General features: G+C 41.5%; 1 protein-coding gene across 13 annotated transcripts in view; it reads right to left on the bottom strand.

The window, feature by feature from the left end:
* ADARB1 (adenosine deaminase RNA specific B1) overlaps window positions 1-18,722 on the bottom strand; it is a 238,339-nt gene that overhangs the window by 163,303 nt on the left and 56,314 nt on the right. For all 13 annotated transcript variants that reach the window (XM_034786332.1, XM_034786335.1, XM_034786343.1 and 10 more), the window contains exon 2: window positions 5,901-5,937. The gene's annotated coding sequence lies outside the window, so the exon portion shown is untranslated. The remainder of the gene's footprint in view (window positions 1-5,900; window positions 5,938-18,722) is intronic.

Raw genomic sequence — 18,722 nt, 5'->3', positions numbered from 1 at the left:
AGACTGGCCAAGGGGGACTTGGGGTGGTTTTCACGTTCCCCACAGCGGGTTGAAGGGTGAGGGCTTTGTTAGGGTGAGTAGGGAACAGGAGTTAGGCTATGATATCACAACTCATTGTGTAAATGTGGGGTGGATGTCCTGTGCAGATACTCCATAAGGAGGGGATACAGTGATCAGACAAATGGTTTGGTAAAGGATTTAAATGAGGTATTTGTTAAAGGAGCAGAACACGGGGGGGTTAGGGTGCCTATGACTGGCACTTTTATACGCGACCTCAACTCTCATTCAAGGGAGTGGGGAGATGGCAAGGTCCTAGCAGCAGGTTGGCTGAGGGCGGGGGAGCTGACGGAATCCTCCAGGTCGATTTTGAAATGATGGAGTTACCTGTCCTGTACACTTTTATCTGCCAAGTAGTCCCAGACATCTAATAATAAAGGTGGAGCCTAATTAAACCATATCCAGCCTGTCCTTCTTCCGGTATAGCCAGACAAATCCCACAAGCCCTTTTAGCCACATCATCATTCTGCGAGCTCATGTTCAGCTGATTATCCACTATGACTCCATGCTTTTTCATAGTCACTGCTTTCCAGGATATAATCTCCCATCCTGTAAGTATGGTCTATATTTTGTTTTGTTATATATTATCTTACATTTGGCCAAACTGAAATGCATATTGCACCCACTATATAGGTGACTTGTTCTCTTCATTGCTGACCACTCCCCAATCTGTGTCATCTGCAAACTATCAAAAACAATTAGAAAGTTTTCCTCCATATACTGACAAAAATATTGAATGGCGTAGGGCCAAGAACCAGTCCCTGTAGGACCTCGTTACAAACATTCCACTCAGTGATGTTTCCCCATTTACAATTACACTAGCAGACTTATCAGTTAACCAGTTTTCAATCAATTTAATATGTGCCAATATAAAATGGCCTTGTTCCTTAAATGTTAACTGACTCCAGAGGCTTAAAAAAGGGGGGGGGGGGCTTTTTGAAGGGGGAGAGGTTCAGAAGAATAAGAGGATGATTTATATCTAGATTTGATTTTGAAAAATAGGGAAGAACTGGTTGAGAATTTGAAAGTGGAAGGCAGCTTGGGTGAAAGTGATCATGAAATGGTAACATTCATGATTCTAAGAGGTAGGAGGGAAAACATCATAATAAAGATAATGGATTTCAAAAAGACAAACTTTAGCAAACTCAGGGAGTTGGTAGGTAAGATCCCATGGGAAACAAGTCTAAGGGGGGAAACAGTTCAAGAGAGTGGGCAGTTTTTCAAAGAGACATTATTAAGAGCACAAGAGCAAACTATCCCAATGTGTAGGAAAGTTATATGGCAAGAGACCACCCTGGCTTAAACAGGAAATCTTCAATGATCTGAAACTCAAAAGAGAGTCCTATAGAAAGTGGAAAGCAGGTCAAATTACAAAGGATGAATATAAACAAATAACACAAATATGTAGGGGCAAAATTAGAAAGGCCGAGGCACAAAACGATATTAAACTAGCTAGAGACATAAAAAGTAACAAGAAAACATTCTACAAACACGTTAGAAGCAAGAGGAAGACCAACGACAGGGTAGGCCAGTTACTCAATGGGGGAGAGGGGAAGAGAAATAACAACAGAAAATGTGAAAATGGCAGAAGTGCTCAATGACTTTTTTGTTTCACCAAAAAGGTTAGTAACGATTGGACATCTAACATAGTGAATGCCAGAGAAAATGAGGTAGGATCAGAGGCTAAAATAGGGAAAGAACAGGTTAAAAATTACTTAGAAAAGTTAGATGTTTTCAAGTCACCAGGGCCTGATGAAATACATCCTAGAATACTCAAGGAGCTGACTGAGGAGATATCTGAGCCATTAGTGATACTCTTTGAAAAGTCATGGAAGACAGGAGAGATTCCAGAGGACTGGAAAAGGGCAAATATAGTGCCCATCTATAAAAAGGGAAAAAAAGACAACCTGGGGAATTACAGACCAGTCATCTTAATTTCAATACCTTCCAACCCTGATATTCTATGATTCTAAGACACGAGAAGTAGTTCTTCCACTCGTCTCTGTGCTAATTGGATCCAGTTCTGGGCACCACATTTCAGGAAAAATGTGGACAAACTGGAGAAAGTCCAGAGAAGAGCAACAAAAATGATGAAAGGTCTAAGAAAACATAACCTATGAGAGAAGACTGAAAAAATTGGGTTTGTTTAGTCTGGAGAAGAGAAGACTCAGAGGGGACATGATAATAGTTTTCAAGTACATAAAAGGCTGTTAAAAGGACGATGGAGATAAATTGTTTTTGTTAACCTCTGACAATAGGACAAGAAGCAATGGGCTTACATTGCAGCAAGGGCAGTTTAGGTTGGACATTAGGAAAAACTTCCTGTCAGGGTGGATAAGCCCTGGAATAAATTGCCCAGGGAGGTTGTGGAATCTCCATCATTGGAGGTTTTAAGAGCAGATTAGACAAACACCTGTCAGGGATGGTCTAGATAATACTTAGTCCTGCCATGAGTGCAGGGGACTGGACTAGATGACCTCTTGAGACCCCTTCCAGTTCTACGATTCTATATGGACTTGGGGACTACCTCCACAAATGGGGCAAAAGTAGAGAATCACTACTTTAGAGGGGTTGTATGAAATGGTTGTGTTGTAAGAGTTTTATGGTCTGTGTTTCCATGACTTTAAAATGTGGGCAGTGGATAAGAAGCCAAAAGGCCACTGGGCCACAAGCTGCCTGGCAGAGCAGTATGGGGACAGTAGGTCTGGTTCTGGGAGGAAGCCCAATAGAAAAGTGCTCAAGTATGGGACCCCGGATGGGGACATGCAGGTGCATCCCAGCAATGGAAAATGGTTAATCCCAAAATGGAAGCAGCTACTTCTCCAAGCTAACCCCCTCAGAGAAATCCCAGAGATCTGAGGCGTTTTAACCATCAAGGAACAAAAAACAAGTGAGCTAACTGCTCAGGAATCACATATTAAGTGGCTGACAGTGCACCACAATGGACTAACATATCAGAAGAGAAGATGATGAGTAGGACAAGGAATTGAAGAAAAACGAGATGGAAAGGGAACCCCCTTCAGTGGTGAGTGGGCGGTTAAAGAAGATTTGATGGTCATAAAGAGGGTATTTGATTATGAAAGGATCAGAGAGGGTTCAGTGGTCACTGAGTAGGAAAACAGATCTAGGGCTGAAGATCAAACAAGAAAATGAATGCAGGAAGCTAGAATACTAGATAGAACGCAATCCTCAATAACTTCAATTTTCACAATGAAGGTGAGAGTAGACAGAATGATGGAAAGATAAATATTGAAATCAGTGGGAAGATTAGAGGTATGAAATTACTGGATGCTTCCTACAGTCACCTGGAAAGATTTAATTCTCAGGCAGGTTGGTTTCAAATTTTATATCCTGATAATTCTCAAGACTCAAACACTTATTTTCTCAACTAAGGTACGGAACCACTAAATCAGAAAAGAGAATTAGATGCAATATCAAGATAGAATTGGAAATTTATGTAGCAAAAGGATATCACTTCCCGTTTGATTGAGCACATATGTAACATATCTCCACAAATCAGTAAAATTGATATCTAAGTTTCACTCTCACTTGCATGTTCAGCCACTACTATCTTGCTTCTACTCATTCCCACCAAAGTTAAACCAACTACGATAATGGGATAAATACGATAATAACCACTGTCAAAGGGACCCTTTTTTTCCCAAGACTGAGTGATTTAACCAAGTGTTCCATCGCTTTTGCACAACAGAATAAAGGAAAATGGTTTCATATGTTTCATTACACTACACCAGCACCAACCTTCCAGCTATTCTAGTCAGCCAGCTCACTTGACTCCAGATTTATGCAGTCTTACTACAGTAAGTTAGTACAATTGCTAAACATTGTAATAGGCCAAATAAGATTTGCACTGTAAAACAAATTCTCATGTCACTAATCTAGAATACCTGAACTGTACAGTAAAACCACTAATTTAGTACTGTAAATGATAGACTACAGAGCATGTTTTGTTAAAATCCTGAAATAGAGAAGTGCAATCCAACATCACCCTCTAATGTTACAGACTACGTACACAACTGAATTTCAGTTGTAATGCTCCAATGAGTGAAAAAAGCTCTAAAATTGTATTTTTTCCCCAAAATGTCTTAAACTTATTTCTATACTAATATGTTCAAAAAAACCTTAATCTGAAAAGAGTGCTTCTAGCTAAATTGGCTCTTAAAGGGAAGGTAAAAATATATATAATTAAAAAGGACAGTTAACACAATCACATTGCATATAATTAACACCACTGACAGGATTCTATTTTAAAAATTATGTTAAAGCTTTAAAATTACAAAATTAAGCACACAGAAGTCAGGAAAGCTAAAGTTAAGGTTGCATACAAGTCTTCGCATATTACAACACAGCCTTTAATTACATAATAACATAGTATTTCTGAAAGACCTCTGCCAAATTCTTGACCCCCAATATACTGCCAGATGGAAAAAATAGAGATGTAGGGCATGGTACCAAGAAAACAACATTTTGAAAGTGTGGAGCTGTAGCCAAGGATGACATACCATTTCAGCCAGAAAACCAGAATATTCTGGATCTTTGGGTGAGTATTGTTGGCATTTTATTGTATTACTTTGGGAAAAAAATATAAACTAGCTACAACCAAGTATTGCTGTGTAAATAAGGGTAGTTTATGTATTTCAGTTGAATTAATATCTAAGGGCCTACTTGAATCGCAGGACGATTGTCAAATAATTGCAGCTGAGTTGCGGGCAAGACATGGAAAATTGCGGAAAAATAATAATGACCCTTATTATTTGCAGTAATTTGGAAAAACTGACAGTGGGGACTCCTGCTGTTAGCTGCCCAGAGCTGATAGCCACGACTCCTGCTGTCAAAATTGCAGTCGAAGCCTAATATTGCGAGATTCGCAATTTCCACAATATCGCAAATTGAGTAGGACCTTATTAATATCTATTTAAGTGGTTTTGAAGGTTAGAGGCTTACTATTAAAAGAACAGCAAAAAGGACAGATTGGGGTGGGGGATAACTGAAAGAGTATTTTGTCTATTTTCCCGTACCAGAAGAACTGCTAATGGGATTTTTCTCAAACACTAATGAAAATATTCACCTTCAGCCACAGCCCTTGCTTAGAAAATTTCAGCCTGAAAGGTGAATGTTTTTTAAACAAAAAAATATTCAAATAAGTCACTAGAATGCAAACTGGCTTAAAATATTACTACGGTGGGTACAATTTGTACCCACTATAGTAGGCTAACAGGTCTTATTTCTATGATGAAAAGGTTGCAGGATGGGGCCTCTAGTTCATAAACAAAACCAAAACCATTTATTATGTCACAAGTTTACCACTAAATCTTCCAAAATACTTTGCACTGACCATACTGATGCTAATTGCTGCAATATACTGTACCAAACTAGGGCCCAAAACTTTCACACCTCTCTTACACAAGAAGTCCTTGCTCTCACAAGTAATTTCATTATTGTCAGTGTGTGAATAAGAGTTATTTATGAAATAAATACTGATCTGCAGGATCAGGACTAAGTGAACTAGTACATTTTTAAAATGCAGTTTCACTTGATAGAGATATCAGGTATTTCAGGCTCATGTTTCTTATTTTCAGTCCTGATTCAGGATTTTATTGTACTGAAACATTTGTTTTGGGTTTTATAAATTAAAAAGTTGTACCTTTTAAATCTTCAATGAATTTATAAAAAAGCGTTTTAAATGTTTGATTTTTAATACTTTTTTTAAAACAGAAGAATTCATTCTGTGTACACATACATTTTCTTCCATAAAAAACTTGAATGTATATCAATTAGAAACCACACAACCTCTCAGTAATAATTTTAGCTCATTGACTGCTTACCTCTTCAACTCTTAGAAGCACATGCTGGTCCTGCAACCTACAAAACAAAAAACAACCACACTTAGATTCTTCCAAGAAAAAACACATTCCATTTAGTAAATGGCAACTTTTTGTCCATAAAGGGACAAAGCTGCTTTGGTGGTGATTTGGCCCATAATCACTAATTACAGGCTGATGTGGAAGATTATCTTCCCTGTTTGCTCTATTCAGGCTGCACACAGGGAGGGAGACTGGCCACAAGCTGCCAGCTAAGGAGTCTGCACAGCAGATACAGCTACCGGAGCCAACTACCACACAGCCCTCAGGCACAGGGAGGGGACTAGGAACAGCACCAGTAGGGGCACAATTCACTCTGGAAATCCCCAGCTGGCGGAGAACCTCTTGGGAACTCCTATCAGCAGGCACAGTCTAGAGCAGCCCCTGAGGTTACTGTAACCTGCAGTCAGGGCTGGGCAGAGAAGGAGGGAGCTATAACTGACTATCTAACAGATCCACTCATGCTCTCCTGCATCTAACATAAGGGTGCAGAAGAGAATCTGGCTCACCATGGCACACAACTGCAAGCTATATTTAACTTTAACCACCAAAATAACCTAGAAAAATGAAGCCCGCAGGGCTGTCATCTATACAGAATAAAAATCTAGTTGGATCTTAATACTTGCATCTGTGCCTAAAAATATTTTTTCTGTTTATATTGACAAATTCCAAAATGGCTGTGGGGATCGCCAAGCTGGAGTTGGTCCTGCTTTGAGCAGGTCTCTTCCAACTCTAATCTTCTATGATTCTATAAGCCATAGAAATTATTTCCACAGTAATGTTTGTGGTTAAACAGCTGTGCAATCAAGAATTCAGAAATTCTGTATTGCTCCAGAAGTACAATTTGAACATTTGAACATCACCTCTACAGTATTTGGATAAATGTTTTTCTACTAAGCAAGTTTAATTTCTTTTCTTATTCATAAACTAGAATAATATTTCTAATGTTAGTTTTGTCCACAGGAGGGAGATGCTGCACTACATAAGATCACTTAAAATAAGTTAAAGTCAAGAGCCATTTTTTAAAATATTGCATTAACTCAGGGCTTGTCTATATGAGAACACTCAGGAAAATTAATCTGAATTAATGAAAGGTGTGAATTTAAAATGGATTAGTTAAACCACATAAAAATCCTGTGTGGATACTCTTACTCAGAATTCAAGTGGCCTTAATTTGGTTTAGCTTTAATTCAGTCAATAAAACTAAACCAAAGTAAGGGCATTTAAATTCCAAATAAGAGCATCCACACTGGGGTTTAATGTGGTTTAACTAATCCACTTTAAAAATTAATCTGGGTTAATTTTCCTGAGTGTCCCCAGGTAGACAAACCCACAGTCTGGTTAATTCACATCAGATTTTTTTTAAAACACTTCACGATGTTCAGAATCACTGGAAGATACAAGCACAGTTGAAGTGACAAAATATCTTAAGGATATTGCCCAGATGATGATGCAAGGAAGGAAGTGACATGGAGACCAGGCCAAGTCTAACATTCACTGAAGTCAGTGAGAAGATTTCCATTTACTTCACCGGACGCTGGATTAGATTTATCAGCATGCTGTAAGCACCATATTCCGTGCCCCTTCATCAACCCCCTCCCCCCACTCCAAAATAGTCCCATAGACATGAAGCTCAGTTGATTTTGCACACATATATTTGATTCTTTTGTCTTTATTTCACAGAAAATATTTTATCTTGAATTCAAACATCTCAATGGAACCCTGCTTTTAAACAAACATTTTTTCTTCTGACAGTTCCGATTGTTATATAAAATTATAGTTTCCAATACTGGGTTGCCACATATTTCTGGTGTCCTTTCTTAAGAAAATGTTACTTTTTTAATATTTAGAAACTTATTCCATATTTTCAGCTGTTGTCATTTAATGTAGCTTCCCTTGATTTCAGTGGAGCTAACCTGATATACAGTTGCTAAGAATCTGGTCTAAATTTAAAACAATTTGACATTTATAAAATATAGAAGTTACTTCCCGCCATATATACTTACATAAATTATAGGACCAGAATCAGGCAATAGGGATTTCATGCCTGGAACTGTCTCATAATATCCTTTATGTTTTTAATTTTATATACATTTTAAACTTTAAAAAATATTAAAAGTATTTAATTCAAACTTTTCAAAAAAAATCATGCCACACTCTTGCAACTCAATCCCTTGCCAAAAAAGGCAGAGTGGGACAGGAAGCTTGATCAGCAAAAAATTATCTGTTGTCCCACAAAAAAGTTGGTCAGCTACTCCCAAATACAAAACATGGATGCTCTGTTTTTGCCTCACAATCATTCAAAGGACATAAAAGGTATTAAGAAGAGGGTCTTTAAATACATTACAAGCAAGAGAAAGATGAATGAACGTATAGATCCTCTACTTAGCAGGGAAGGAGAGCTAATAACTGATGACATTAAGAAAGCTGAGGTGTTTAATATCTATTTTGCTTCAGTCTTCACTGAAAATGTCAACGGTGACCAGATACTTAAAACAATTAATATTAACAACAAGGAAAGGAACACAAGCCAAAAGAGGGAAAGAACAGATTAAAGAATATTAGATAAGTGAGATGTATTCAAGTCTGAAGCAATCTCAGAACCATTAGTAATTATCTTTATCCTGGAGGTCCTACAACACTAGAGAAGGGCTAACACAGTACTTATCTTTAAAAGGGGGAACAAAGAGAACCCAGGGAATAATAGACCAGTGTTACATTATCTGTCACAACCCTGGGTTTAGCAGGCCAATGCTCAAATCACTGAGCTATTCCTCCCCCCAATACTGAAAGAGCAGTTATCAATGGTTCACTGTCAAACTAGTGAGGACCCAGAGGAGTCAGTCCAGGGTCCAGTATTCTTCACTAATTACTTGGACAATGGAACGGAGAGTATGCTTATAAAGTTTGCAAATGGCACCAAACTAGGAGGGGTTGCAAGCACTTAGGATTAGAATTCAAAATGTCCTTGACTAATAAGAGATTTGGTCTAAAATCAACATGAAATTCAATAAAGACAAGTGCAAATTATTACACTTAGGAATGAAAAATCAAATGCACAGCTACAAACTGGGGGGGAGCTACCTTCACGGTTGTACTGCTGAAATGGATCTGGGGGTTATAATGGATCTCAAATTGAATATAAAGTCAACAATGTGATGCAGAAGCAAAAAAGGCAAATATTCTGGGGTGTATTAACAGGTGTTGTATGTAAGACACAGGAAGTAATTGTCTACTCACTATTGGTGAGGCCCTCCTGGAGTGCTGTGTCCAATGCTGGGCACCACACCTTAGGAAAGATGTGGACAAACTGGAGAGAGCCCAGAGAAGAGCAACAAAAATGATAAAAAGTTTAGAAAACCTGACCTGTAAGGAAAGGCCAAAAAATCTGTGGATGTTTAGTCCTGAGAAAAGAAGACTGAGTGAGAACCGGATAGCAGTCTTCAAATATGTGAGAAGCTGTTATAAAGAGGACAGTGATCAATTGTTCACTATGTCCAGTGAAGGTAGGACAAGAAATAATAGGCTTAATCTCCAGCAAGGAAGATTTAGGTTAGATAATAGGAAAAGCTTTCTAACTCTATCGGTAGTTAAGCTCTGGAAGATGCTTCCAAGGAAGGCTGCGGAATCCCCATCCCTGAAAGTTTTTAAAACAGATTGGATGTTTTACAAATAATGAAGACTGAATTTTGTTATTCATATGGTATTTCCATATTGTGCATATATTTACATATGTTTTGTTTCATTATATGTTTACATTTTAAATAAAAACAAAAATAAAGTTTAAAAAACAGAGATGGTCGAGGTTTACTTGGTCCTGCCACAATGCAGGGGGCTTGACTTGATTACTTCGAGGTCCCTTCCAGCCCTACATTTCTATGATACTATGTTAACCCAACTTCACTGAACTAACATGATTGGGAAAAAACACCCCCTTTTTTGCTTGTCAAGATGGGGCTAGTGGAATGCTGCAGTGAGGTACTGGGGAACGGTGCATGCACTGAGCTCTAGAACTGAATGGATTTACCTGCAATTAGCAAAAGCCATATCCCTAGCCACTCCTCCCTCACCACCACCCCACACCTCTGGGCAAATTTCAAAGGCTTGCTGCAAACAATGGAGGTGTTAGAGCTATTGAAAAGAAAAGTCACAAGAAACTTTCATGATGAAAAGTGTTAGGCAGAGGCTGAGAGGTGGAGGGCCGGGAGGGAGGGGGCTTTTGTTGACTTACATTGGCATCTGTCCCTTTTCTTATTTTCCATTGAAGTTGCAAATCTAAAGGGTGTCAAGTCACCTGAGCCTCAGATCATGGTGTCCATTGGGCTTTGACAATGTGCCCTCGCAATCTTGGATGCATCTTTGCCACTATCTAAACACTACTTTGGTTGACCCTGCTGCTCGGAGAGTGAGGGAAACCTCACCTGTCGAACTGATGTCATCTCCCGTTCTATGAACAAGGTCTGATTCCTCCCTGTCCAAGAGAGGAGTAAAATCTTCATTCTGATGTAAGTTTCAGTCTCATGTAACTAACAGAGCATACTTATTTCCTTCTAACTGGTTTAATAAAATTACAAGTTTGTAAGTGAGCTGAAAATTTTTGGATTGCAATCTATTTAACTGTGTCATCACAACCTTGTTGGCACTGCAATCAAACTTCATATTACCATCGTAACTTAAAGACGTAGAAAACAAAACTGATTTTGTAAGTTAACTATGTGCTACACAGAGAAGTTAATAAAGTATAGAAGGTTTACATCTCAAATGGTTATGATAGATAGCTTAAAATATAGCTCGGCCTGAAAGGTTTAGATTTTTATCCATAGATGTTTACTAGCATTTATTTCCCCATATATACACACAATTCCATGAAAAAATATTTCCATCAATTATAACTGAAATTTACACATAGGCAAGATAAGAAAAATGATGTTTGCTAATTTGCAGTTTGATTAAAGGATATTTACCTCGTATATTCTGACATCTGATGTTGATAATTTGTGTTTTGACAGTTATAAAACTTTAACTTTTTGAATGTGAACATCTACTACCATTAAATTTCCCATAACTGTATATGTTATGATAAAAATAGAATACTTAAAAATAAACATGAATATTATAAAAATTGAATTCTGCCAAACCTAAATATAGCACTAGCTGTGGAGTGCAAAGTAAGAAAAATTAATCCTACAACCATGACAGGGTTCAGGTTAGTCATATAAAGACTGACCATATTACTCAACAGTGCAGACTTTAGTGTATGCCTACATAGTGAAATTTAAAGGCATAACTATACTCATATAATTATATGCTACAGTTATACCAGCATAACTACCCATGTGAACACACTTCTTACGGAGTAAGAGTACCTTTTTTCCAGATTAATTTATAGTGCTTTTAAAGTGACAAATGAAATGAGAAAAAGGCACTCCACTCTGGAATAAGAGTGTCCACACAGGTAGTTACAGAAGCACAATTATATCAGACAAGTTTACTGCCGTAAACAAAGAATAGGGCTCCACTGTATTTGGTACATACAAAGGGACAGACAGCACCTGCCCCAAATAGCTTACAGTCTAAGTAAACATGACAAATAGAGGGTGCGCAAAGGGGTAAAACATAGGCAGAGTAAATAATATGATGGCTAACGTCATGTTAGTTCCACAATTTATTTTTGGAGGTGAGGGGGTTAGTTAGGAAGGGATATATTAAATGGAAAGAAAGGGAAAAGACAGTAGAGCCCTGCACAACCTTACCTGAATCTAATGGGACCCAATTACAAGTACTGGATTCAGGACGGGTCAGAAAACAACCTTTCCCTCCTGGGTTCAGGCCAGATCTGCTTTCCTCCTCCTGCCTATGGGGTCAGTGCGGCAGCAGTTGTGTGCTCCACTTCTGCTGGCCACTGCCACCTCACTGTGCTGTGGAGTGAGTATGCTGAGGAGCACACACAGCACAGCAAGGGGTGGCAGCTGGCAGGGGCAGGACATGACAGACACCAGCCTGCCAACCCCACAGGCAAAAGGGGATGGTGGGACCATGACTGGCTAGCCCAGCTGTAGGACTCCTCCTCCTGCTGTGTGTGCTGATGCTGGAGCAATTCAGCTAAGGGGTGCTGGAACGGGGGGGGAGGGGACAGGTGGCCATGGCCCCATCACTTTTAAAAGTGTGAGGGCATAGCCCTCCCAATTTTTTCCTGCCTTAAGGGTGAGCGATGGAGAAGGCACAGAGGAGAAAGCAGTGGGTGGGGCCTCAGGGGGAAGAAGCCAAGTGGGGGCAGGACCTTGGAGCAGAGCTACGGTCTGGGTGACAGTGGCCCCCCTGTGACACTGCACCCCATCTTCATCTTAGTGGTATGATTATGATATGGTTAAGACATCATTATGATACATTTTGTACAAGATATGTTTTGTCAGGTGTCTATGGAAAAGTTATGATTTGCTGAAATGCATGGTTGTTTTTTTAAATCTGAAGTTACTATGTATTTCAATGTAGTTACACCTGGGTGACACCCACTAGGCAAGACACTTCCAGTCTAGGCAGCTGGTTGTGAAGGGCCTATTCAGGCTAATGGGCCATTAGGGGAAACAATAGGCCTTAGGAGAAGCTTCCAGGGAATGCTCCAGACAGCCTATGGATAATGGCTGCTATGACTCAGCAAGGCATGTTAGGTCATGTGACCAGACCACATGACACCGAACTCCATTTTGGTACCCGTATTTTTCCACAAACTGGACTGGAAACTGAATTTGGAACAAAGAGTTCCCGTGAAATGGAAAAGCTATATAAAGCGGGGAGTGACATCATCTTTTGGCCTCACTGCCCACACAAAAACTCCTGGAAACACCTGAAGAACAAAGACTGAACTGGGGGAAGTCCTGGTCCCAGGCTAAAAGGATTTCTGTGTATGGAAACTTGGTGGACTGCTTATATCATCAGTCAGGGTGAGAGATTATGGATTCAAATCCTATCTGGTATTTTAGGCTTAGCTTGTGGTTTTGTTTACTTACTAGGTAATCTGCTTTGATCTGTTTGCTATCACTTATAATCACTTAAAATAAATCTTTCTGTAGTTAATAAGCTTGTTTTATGTTTTATCTTTACCAGTGTGCTTTGAGTGAAGTGTCTGGGGAAAAATCTCAGCTTGGTTAACACAAACTTGTGCATATCTTTCCCACACCGAGGGGAGAGAGAACTATATTAATGAGCTTACTTTGTATAGATCCCTGTGCAGTGTAAGACACTATAGTTCTGGGTTTATACTCCAGCAGGGGTGCAAGGCGGGATAGCTGGAAAATTCACTGTATGTCTTTCAGTGGCTTAGGTAAAGCACTCAGGTAACTCAGTTGGGTGTGTGGTGCCACCTGATGTCATGTTGGGTGATAATAGGGCCTGGTGAGCCTGGCTGAATCTCCAGCAAAGCAGTGTGAGAGAAGCCTGCCCATCTGGGGGAGTTAGAGGGTACAGCGGTTCCCAGGGCTCCCAGGCTGAATCCTGGCGGTGACAACCCATCACACCCCCCACTTCAAGGGAGCTTCCGGTGCTCGCATAAGCCTCCCCCAACAAAAGAGTCAGGGTACCATCTATGATTAAAGTACCAATCATAGAAGTGTGGGACTGGAAGGTCTTCTAGTTCAGTCTCCTGCATTCGTGGCAGGATTATGTATTATTTAGACCATCCCTGACAGGTGTTTATCTAACCTGCTCTTCAAATCCTGGAATGATGAAGGTTCCACAAGTTCCCTGGTAAATTTATTCCAGTGCTTAACCACCCTGACAGTTAGGAAGTTTTTCCTAATGTCCAACCTAAACCTCCCTTGCTGCAATTTAAGCCCATTGCTTCTTGTCCTATCCTCAGAGGATAACAAGAACAATTTATCTCCATCCTTCTTTTAACTGCCTTTTATGTACTTGAAAACTGTTATGTCCCCTCTCAGTCTTCTCTTCTCCAGACTAAACAAACCCAATTTTTTCAACCTTCTCTCCTAGGTCATGTTTTCTTAGACCTTTCATCATTTTTGTTGCTCTTCTCTGGACTTTCTCCAATTTGTCCACATCATTCCTGAAATGTGGCACCTAGAGTTGGACATAATACTCCAGTTCAGGCCTCATCAGCACAGAGTAGAGCAGAAGAATTATTTCTTGTGTCTTGCTTACAACACTCCTCCTAATGCATCCAATTGGACGTTTCCTTATTTTTTACAACACTGTTATACTGCTGACTCATATTTAGCTTGTGATCCACTATAACCCTCAGATGCATTTCCACAGTACTCCTTCCTAGGCAGTCATTTCCCATTTTGTATGTGTGCGAGTGTCGCTTTTTAAGTGGAGTACTTTGCATGTCCTTATTGAATTTCAACCTATTTATTTCATACCATTTCTCCAGTTTGTCCAGATCATTTTGAATTTTAATCCGATCCTCCAAAGCACTTGCAACCCCTCCCAGCTTAGTATTGTCTGAAAACTTTCTAAGTTTACTCTCTAAATCATTGATGAAGATATTGAAGAGAAATAGACCCAGGATCGATCTCTGCAGGACCCTGCTTGATATACCCTTCCAGCTTGACTGTGAACCACTGATGATTACTCTCTGGGAACAGTTTTCCAACCAGTTATGCACTCACCTTATAGTAGCTCGATCTAGGTCAGAGGTCCCCAAAGTGTGAGGTGTGCCCCCCTAGGGAGATGTGGAGGAAAGTTCAGGGGAGTACAGCAGGCCCAGGCCATCCCCCACAGGGGGCAGGGAGGGAGCGCCATGCAGCTCTGCCCTGCCCCTAGCTCTGCTCCGGCCCCACCCCACAGCCTAGGTGCAACTCCACATCTGGCCAGGGGTCCAGCTGCCAGTCCCTACCATAGCCTGACTGTGGCTCCGGTCCCACCCCCAGCCTCAGCCCCTGGCCACAGCTCCATCCATGGCCCCACTCCCAGCCTCAGCTCCCTTATCCCTGTCTGCATTCCCCCCTCCCCCCAGCCACAGCCCCGCTCCCGGCTCCAGGAGAGTGCAGACAGGGGTAACGGGGAGGCACAACCCTCAAAATTTTGGGGACCACTGATCTAGGTTATATTTCCCTACTTTGTTTATGAGAAGGTCATGCAAGACAGTATCAAAAAAGTCTTACTAAATTCAAGATATACCACTTCTACTGCTTCCCCGCATCCACCAGGCTTATTAGCCTGTCAAAGAGAGCTATTTGGTTGGTTTGACATGATTTGTTCTTGACAAATTCATGCTGACTGTTAACTCATTACCTTATCTTCTAAGTGTTTGCAAACTGATTACTTAATTATTTGTTCCATTATCTTTCCCGGTACTGAATTTAAGCTGACTGGGGAATTACAGACCAGGTTGTGCTCATTCCCCTTTTTATAGATTGGCATTATATTCACCCTCTTCCAGTCCTCTGGAATTTCTCCCAACTTCTATGAGTTTTCAAACTAGGGTGACCAGATAGCAAGTGTGAAAAATCGGGACGGGGTGGGGGGTAATAGGCGCCTATATAAGACAAAGCCATGAATATAGGGACTGTCCCTATAAAAACAGGACATCTGGTCACCCTATTTCAAACATAATTGCTAATGGCTCAGATATCTCCTCAGTCAGCTGTCAATATCTGTACACTTCATTTTGCAAGAAACATTTAAGTAAAAAATCATCTGAAATGCTGTGGTGCATATTATAACCCCATATATAAGCATGCTCTAAAAACAGACTACCGAAGTTTACACACACTTCCACAGGTGCTAAATGAAAGGTAACCACTTGAGGGCACTGAAGACTAAGCAGAATGTCTACTAGCTTCATAAATAATTGCAATATAAACGTAACATGGTTTATAGTTTGAATTAAAAAAAAACATGTAATTTTGAACTAAAATTGTATCCACCATGTATGGATATTTTAGTTTAGTGTGGAATCAAGTTTGAAATGCACATAATTTCTAAGTTTTTAATTGCTCAAATATTAACTTACAACAATCTCAAATCACTACTTCTCAAAAGGTTTGAGACTTAAGTTATTAAAGTTGCCAACCTTTTTTCAAATGGTATACCATACACTATTTCAAATCAAATTAGTCTTTCTGCTTCATTAACTTTAAAACACAAACTTATATAAGCCTTTCATTCAGAATAAAAATACTGCACAAACACATACACACACACATACAGGGGATCACTTCACCTCAAATTACAGCCAACTGATGTCAAATTCTGTAAATGTGTGGTCCCTATCTGGATTCCAAACATGGGTACACATGCGTGCGATGCGCCAGAGCCGGAACGGTTCATAGTAGTGTCTACTGACCCGCACATGTGTCGACTGCGTCCAAGGCTTTAAGAGGCTGTGTGCGTCGATAATGCTCTAGTTCCCTCATATCAGGAAGCAGAGGAGCCTAAAGCAATCTCCAGTTACAGTAAGTAACCTTCTCTTCTTCTTCGAATGATAGTCCCTATGTGGACTCCAAATGTGGGAGAGTAGCGAGCAGTGCTCAGCGTAGAGGCAGGTGCGAGGGCTCACTAGAAGACAGTCTGAAGGACCGACAGCAGCATTCGATGCCAAGACAGGGCTATGACATAATGGGTGGAAAAGGTGTGAGGTGGCCGCCCTACAAATATAATTCCAGGGAACATCCACAAGGAAGTTGATATCACAGCATATGCCCGGGTAGAGCATGCTGTGACTTCAGGGGAGAGGAGAGGAAGAAGGAAGATATGGGAGAGTGTATAGCAGTCTGCAATGCAGCAAGAGATCCACTTGGAGAGTCACTGTGAAGAGAGAATGTGACTCCGGCAGCACTCTGAAATGGTGAAGAAGAGTCGAGGAGACACTTGGAAGGCGTGGGTGTGTTGGTGATAAAAGGCCAACGCCAATGCCCGGTGAAAATCTAAAGTGTGGAACACACACTCACAGGGGGAGGCATTCGGTTTAGAGTAAAAGATTGAGAGATGCATGCAGTGATTGAGGTGAAATGGGCGGGCCACCTTGGGAAGGAACGTGGGATGCAGATGGAGGAAGACGGTGAATGGCGGGTCCGCAGTTTGTTAACTAACCTCACAGATGTGATGGCCATCAGGAAGATCACTTTCGTGGAAAAGTGGGCAAGGGAGCAGATTGTGAGTGGTTCAAAGGGTGAGTTAAGGTTAAGGCAGAGAGAATGAGATTAGGGTCCCAAGAGGGGGTAGCTTTAAACACGGTGGGGAAAGCATTGAGAAGGCCATGAAGGAAGCAGCAGGTGGTCGGGTGAGTGAAAACAGAGAACCCATCCACAGGGGGGGAAGAAAGGCACTAAGCGCTGCCAGGTGGACGCAGATGGAGGAGTTGGCGAGGCTCGACTGGCGTAGGTGAAGGAGGTAATCGACGAGAAAAGGAATAGAGGCAGAGTCGATGGGGTGATGGTGACTGCACACCCATGCAATAAAACGACTCCACTTGACCTGGTAGCAGGCCTGAGTTGATGGGCGTGAACTATGCGTAAGGATGTCACAGAGGTGGCAGAGAAGAACTTGTCAACACACGAACTCCATCCAAATACCAAGCTGTGAGATGGAGAGGGCCTAGGTTGGGGTGACTCAGGCGACCATGAGCTTGCATGAGGAAATCCAAGAGGACTGAAAGATGGATCAAAGGGCGAGTGGAAAGGTGAAGGAGATCCATGTACCAATACTGGTGAGTCCAGGAAGGGATGATTAGAATGATTGTTGCGTTGTCATGGCGTACCTAGAGCAGGACTTAGGGAAGCAAGGCGATGGGGGGGGAAGGCACAGTGGAGGTCGGTAATCCACGAGATCAGAAGGGTGTTGCCCCAGGAACCCAGTCCGAGGGTGTCCTTAGAGCAAAAGTGGGGAAGCTTGTGGCTCTCCGGTGTTGGAAGAGGTCCCAGTACGGCGTGAGCCAGAGATGAAATAAGGAGTGGAGAGTGGGGTCATGGAGGTGTCAAGGAGGATGCGTAGGGTCCAGATAATGGTGAAGAGGTGGGCCCAGGATGGTGCCACAAGAAGCTAGTCGTCCAGGTAGGGAAATACAGAGTGACCCAGGAGATGCGTGTGGACTGCCATGATGGCGAAAACCTTTGTAAATATGCAGGGGGCAATAGCAATCCCAAAGGGAAGGACCTGGAATTGGTAGTAGGAACGCCCCACCATGAAGCGGAGGAATTTGCAATGAGTGGGGTGGATGTCTATATGGAAATATGCATCCTTCATATTGAGAGCCATGAACCAGGCTCAAGGGTGAAGAGAAGGTGGGGGGGGGGGAGCGTAACCATCCGAAAATGGAATCTGTGGATAAATGTATTGAACAACCAGAGGTCCAAAATGGGACGGAGACCACCTCCCTTCTTCAGTACGAGAAAGTAAAGGGAGCAGAAACCATGGCTGTGGTAGTGCTGTGGAATAGGTTCTATGGCACCATTCTGGAGGAGGGCACCCACTTCCTCTTGGAGAAGATGGTATTGGGAGGTATCTCCAGGAGGTCCCCAGGGTGGGTGACAGGGCGGAAAGGAGAGGAATTCTGAGGTACCCCAATAAACAATGTCCAGCAGCCAGAGATCGCTGGTAACCAAATCTGTTGTAACCAAAGAGGACTAAACGACCCCTGAAAACAACCTGAGGGGTGACTGAAAGTTCACACTTCTCGGGGAAGGAGTCAAAAGGACTGCTTGGAGAAACATTGCAGGAAGGCAGAAGTGGCAGGACCAGCGGGAGCGGAATAGCGGGGTCACTGTGAGCACAGGCGATGCTGAGACAGTTCCAATGGACCCTGAGGATAGGGCTGGTAAGTGGCACAAG

The sequence above is a fragment of the Trachemys scripta genome, chromosome 11 (assembly GCF_013100865.1).
Source record: "Trachemys scripta elegans isolate TJP31775 chromosome 11, CAS_Tse_1.0, whole genome shotgun sequence".
In the NCBI taxonomy this organism is placed as follows: Eukaryota; Metazoa; Chordata; order Testudines; family Emydidae; genus Trachemys; species Trachemys scripta.
The sequence above is the reverse complement of the archived record's forward strand: the minus strand, read 5'-3'. Positions and strand labels throughout refer to the sequence as shown.